At 36.9% G+C, this 6,000-nt stretch overlaps 1 long non-coding RNA gene across 1 annotated transcript in view; it reads right to left on the reverse strand.

The window, feature by feature from the left end:
- LOC147493910 (uncharacterized) overlaps window positions 1-5,591 on the reverse strand; it is a 68,494-nt gene extending 62,903 nt beyond the window's left edge. The window contains exon 1 of the long non-coding RNA XR_015199345.1: window positions 5,185-5,591. This is a non-coding gene — a long non-coding RNA (uncharacterized LOC147493910). The remainder of the gene's footprint in view (window positions 1-5,184) is intronic.
- Between the last annotated feature and the right edge of the window lie 409 nt (window positions 5,592-6,000).

Raw genomic sequence — 6,000 nt, forward strand, 5'->3', positions numbered from 1 at the left:
TGTTGGTCTACCAGGGTCCTTGTATTTGACTATATCATTGTGTTCGGTGATGGAGGGAAACTGTTCAGTGAGGAACGCTTGTTGAGGAACATTAGTTCTCCTTTTTGTGGTGCACATATCTTTCAGAAATTTTGCATGTTTTGGTAATAGTTTTAAGGCATCGAGAAAAGGTAAGTTGATTGTCAAATTTTGAAAAGTCTCTCGAATTTCAGCAAAATTCTCATTAGGTTTATTCTTTGCCAAGCGTGCAGGAAACGGTGCCTTAGGGCGGAATTTGGCAAAGGGGTTTACCTGCTTGTTTCCTACATTCGGAGATGTTGACTTTGTTGGATCTGGTGAATCCACCGTAGGTTCATTATTGGAAATAGATTCATTTGATCCTTCAGATTCCTTTGGTTGATCATCTGGCATACGTATTTGATTGTCTACAGTTTTTCCAGATCGTAGAGTAGTGATTGCATGCACCTCACCTTGGTTAGGGGTGCTTGTACTAGGTGCATTGGTGAGTTCAAAGGCTGTGTTGGATGGTTTAGGGTTTAGAACTGCTTGTGCAAGAAACACGCCTTTCTGACTCTTTTCTTGCGCCAATTATTGAAGTGATTGTTGGATAGACGTTAAAATTTGAGACTGTTGGTTCATGTAAGCCAAGAAAGTCTCGTTTGTCCTATCCATAACGGGTGGCGCAGGTTGTGCAACAGGTAGTAGTTCTCGATTATTGCTTAGAAGTTGCTGATTATAGTTGGGATCTGGATTAGCTGGAACAAGGCTGCGGTTGGTTTGATAATTAGCATTGGAATTATTTTGAAATTGACCTTGTTGGTATTGTTGATTATTTCCTTGGCGGTATGGAATAAAATTGTTGGTAGGTCGAACAGGTGGATTAGCGAAACCTGGAGGAGCCCCCATCTGTTAGTTATTTTGGCGCCAAGCGAAATTCGGATGTTGTCTCCAAGGTGCATTAGGAATGTTGAATGCACATGCCTCCTCTGACTGTTGAGAAGGGGAGGCATATAACAAGGGACAATAAACATCAGGATGGTCAGGACTGAGACAAAGAACACATGGGGATGTGTCAACGTTCATGACCTGTTTTGGAAGTTGATCGTTTAGTTGAACTGCAAGGGCATCTACTTTTTTAGTTAGGGATTCTATCAAATTTTTTTAATTTGGGATCGGGTTTTACCTCAAAAATAGATGTGGCCTTTGTAACATTGTCCTTTGATGACCCTAGGCGACTTCGGTGTTACCCCGGTGTGTACCTTTTTAAGCTTGTTTTTCAAGAAAAGTATATGCTTGGTAGCTCCTTTGTCCATGAAGCGACCGCCGTTCATTATATCAAGAGTTTCTTTTTGATGATCGAAAAGACCATTAAAGAATGAGCGAACAAGGACAAACTTTGTCTAGTTGGTGATGAGGACATTCTAACGAAGATCGATAAAAACGACTCCATGCTTCCGTAAAGGATTCATGAGGATTTTGACGAAAAGAATTGAATTTTGAAGCATTTCGGTTGTTTTCTTCGAGTGTAAAATTGAAGCATGAAAACTTGAACTAGTTTATTCCATGTGTCTATGGATGTGGCTGTTGTCCCGCTAGCCAAATTGGCGCTTTTTCCGCTAAAGTGATAGAATGGAAATAGCGAAGCAAGAGTTGTTCCTTAGAGGCTGGCGGATGGTGAAATGTTGTGGCCACTTGTTGCAGCCACGAAGATGATTGTAAGGTTTTTCGTGATCCAAACCATGATATATAGGTAACAAACTAAAAACATTTGGCGGGATACGAAAATCACCGACAATGTCCTCAAGTTTGATGCAGGAAGAAGGTCATTCCTGTAATGCGATTATAGAAGAAGTCTAGCGAGGGGCTTCTCGGTTTGGTGGTGGATGATCGTCGGCCATAACGACAGAAGTTAATGGCGATGAAGGATCGTGATGAAGGTAATTAACAGAAGAAGAACAATTTTTAGGTGAGAACTTACGCAATTGTTTATCGTATTTTTTTTCGACGATAGGTATGTTCAATTTCTTTAGTGGAACCAGACCTTAATCTCATGCAAGCATAAAATTAGATCTAATTTACAGAAGGAATTTAGTAGTACTCGAATTTTATTATTATCTTTAAGCATTAGAGTTGAACAACGTAGGCCTAAGTTGCTGTTAACGTAGCAGTGAAGCTAGGAATACGTGTGCATAAACCAACAGCCAGATCACAAGAGAGATATGAGGGAGGCTTTCCGTGCGAGCACGGTTCTAATTAAGTAACCTCAATCTTTTAAGTTTCCTAGACACCGTTGGAATATGATTAAGATTTATGCAAAGTCGGTATTAATTTTAATTTAATTTAATTTTAATTTTTTTTTTTAAGGATTTATGCAAGAGTGAAAATACAAACATGCAAATACGATCTACTCATACAATACTAGGTGCAGTAGCATGTGAAGATACTCTACTCATATGTATACCTATACGAATAAGCAAGCTTGTGTCATCGATAAATACTTTCATACGTACAGACAAATATACATCAGTAATACGTATATGTACGCTAATTTGTAAATCAATATTACGTAGACGTATATCAACAGTAACAGGCAATTTTGAATTACTCATACGTATCCAAATACATTAGCATGCGAATATAGTATACGTACGCAGATAAATACGACAAAACTAAACATGTAAGGTATTATACAGAAACTAAAATACGACTCTTGTATTGCATAATAATTCGATTTCGACAATACTCATTGAGATTATGGGTGCCATATAGAGAGCATCTTCACCCCGTAGGGTTTAGAAACAACTTACCCAACTCAGATTTTAACCCTCGTTGAAATGTTCTCCTCTTTCTTGACAAAATTGACTTATTAAACAATACCTTGTACTTATACGTAGAGAAATACTAAACATGCAACAATAGACACTTATACATAGATAGACATATAACCATGCAAAACAGTACCATTTATATGTATATATATACATTGATATGCAATTTATGCCCAGTTAAACGTATATAAATATTTACAGGTGTTTGAACATGATACATGCATATTTCTAGGCTAATACATAAATAGTAATCCATAAACTAATTTATAATAACTACGCATATGGCATTCATGCAACATTCATGCAACAAAAAAAAAACTTTGGAACATGTAGCTTCCCGCTAGTCTGCCAAAGAAATGAAACAGACGTTTCAAATCGTCGACGTGATTAATCCCAATAGAATAGTCGAATTTTCAGTTATAGGTCCAGAGAGTGAGGCCTGGATATAGATCAAGATAGATCGAGGGGGATCTTTGGAGGTAAATTATGAGCACCAACAAAACAAATACACCCGCGGACGCGGGTTAAACCTGCGGACGCGTGTCCAATACCGCGCACGCGTGTCAATGATGTCACAATGAGTTCAACTTTTCACAGAACCCTTAGAATCGCCTGTAGTGTACTTTCCCAGACCTAACTTTCGGTACCTGGAAGTACAGAAAAATAAATTTTTAGACAGGTCAGTTCGTTTAGTTTTCGACGACGAAGAAATAAGAAAAAAAAACGTAAAAATAGGAAAAACAAGGGAGGATGAGAGGGGTGTTTCCCCTTGGAGTAAAGTCTAATCCGTAGCACTCGTCCTATGCCTTTAGAACAGCAGCGGCGCCATTTTGATATCCACTTTTACTACGTTAGAGATTGTCTCTCTAATTTGACAAAAGTGCAAATTCAAAGTTTCCTTACTCACAAAATTTCGTGTTCATATAGTTGGAATAAATATTCGATCTAACCTAAAGTCTAGGAAAACTACAACTTGGTTTTTACTCTTAAGGAACTAGTGAGTAAGTTTAAATACTAATACTAGGTTTCTTTTCTACACAAACATAAAAAAAATTAAGTTTCAAGTGAATGCAACTAAAACACAATACGATTTACTAAAAGAAAATATGGAGAATTAATCCTCCTCATGTGAAGTTAACTTTTGTTGTTGATTTTAATAAGTTTATTTTATTCTTCCTAGAACTCATAGACAAGTCTAATAGAAGAAAAGTTGATCTCTAACATGTATGGCTCATTTCTAAGCTCATACATGCTAGCAAGTGGAACCAAAGCAATGACTTATCTCTAAGCTCATCACTTTGATCCCTAACTAGACACTACACCAACTATCATTTTGGGATAGGGTGTAGGTCTAGTTGTTCTTCCTAAACAACCCACCAAACCAACAACAAAGATTTTTCCCTCACATGAGTTTGATTAACTCCCCAAGGGGAAGTTAGCTCATGATCCTTGGGATGAAGGATTACAAGTTAGAAAGTACAAAAAGAGAGAGAGAAAAAGGAAAAAGAAGACTAATTATCTAACTCACTTGCTTTTGATTTATTTTCAACTAGTAGAAAACCAAAGTTTCCTCCATTAAAACTATTACAAGCTTTTCTTACCAAACTAAAAACTAAATAATCCAAATGACTAAGGAACTAAAATAATACAAGGTAAGGAAAAAGAAGTCAAGGGAGTAAATGGAGTGTCCCCCCTTTGTTTTGTTTTCTTCTCCATTTGAGAGATATCTCATTTCCTCCCATGTGAAACATCAAACCACATTTACTTCATTTTTATCCACCACATTAAAACAAAGTGACACCTTGCATTTTTTTTTTCACTATTAACACCTAATCTAATTAATTACATGCAAGGTGTCAACTTTGCACCAATAATTTGTCATTTTTGTCTTGACATGCTCCATAATTGATGACTCATCCAATCTTGCAGGCCCGCATAGTGGGTCCTATGTGCAGTCCAGTGGCGGTCCGGTCTTTGGGCAATTTTACAACTTCCCGCCTATGCGTAGAGTTCATCTCCCTGATTGTCTAAGCAGCTCACTTGTCGCATTCGGAGTCCTGGTTCAAGAGGTAGGAGCTTCGGAAGTTTGATGCTTCTGTGTAGATTTGGAAAAATTCATATATATGTCATTCCTCGTGCTTTATCGCAGGTTTAAATAATATTTCCATGTTTACTGTGAATACCTGCAAAAGTATGAAAACATATTTATTTCATGATTATTAAACACATAATTAACTAAATTTATATGTCTCAATGGGGTTTCATAATACACTTTTGGGTGCTTATCAGACTCCTGAGAAAAACTGTACATAATATTATACTTCCACTGGTGGCAAAAATGAAAACTGTTTCTCACCTTAACATGTTTAATACCTTGATTCCTCCAATTAGATGCTGGATAATAGCGGTTAGTGTTTGTCAGATCAATCACTAGACCAAGCTAAAAAGACAGGTTAAAGTACTTTCAGCAAAACTGATTTTTCTTTTACACGGACAACTTAACTTCTACTTCATCCTATTAAATACAGAAACCAAATCCAAACGATGAATACTAATATCTTGAAACTTCAAAATTGAAGGGGGTCTTTAAAATAATAAGCCATAATCATCAAAAGTCAAGTAAAGAGACAATAACAAAAATATGTATAGTTCACCCACACTACAAATTTCCCAACTATTTATTTTAGATTGCAAAAATGAATAGAGTTTTGATTTGAGGTGGGGAATCAATTAGCGCAGGGTTTGGATTTGAGATAATAGAGTTTCACCTGGGTTTGAATAAGTAGGGTTTTTTAGTTTTAAAGTTTTTAGTCGTGGGTTTTGTTGGGTTTCCATTTTGAGTTGGAGCAATTTTTCTCTCGGTAAGTTTTTCTCATTTTTGTCCGCAGTTTTTTTCTCCACCTTTCTCGTAATCCCCCTCCACTGCTTCCATTCCCAAGGCAATCATCAAATGAACTTAGTGGATGACATAAATACAGGGAGTATGCGTACCCTTTCATGCTTTGCCACATACTTAAGAACCGGAAGAGTAATCAGTTGATCAGCTGCATAACCATGTGCAGTTGCTCATAGGTAACTACTTGTGCACGGTACTAATGCCTAGTTTGAGAAACCCATTGCAATGATGATAATGTGATCATGAGTTTTAATTTTCTTCAAATAGTGTTTTATG

This window comes from Coptis chinensis, chromosome 6, assembly GCF_015680905.1.
Source record: "Coptis chinensis isolate HL-2020 chromosome 6, ASM1568090v1, whole genome shotgun sequence".
Lineage (NCBI taxonomy): Eukaryota > Viridiplantae > Streptophyta > Magnoliopsida > Ranunculales > Ranunculaceae > Coptis > Coptis chinensis.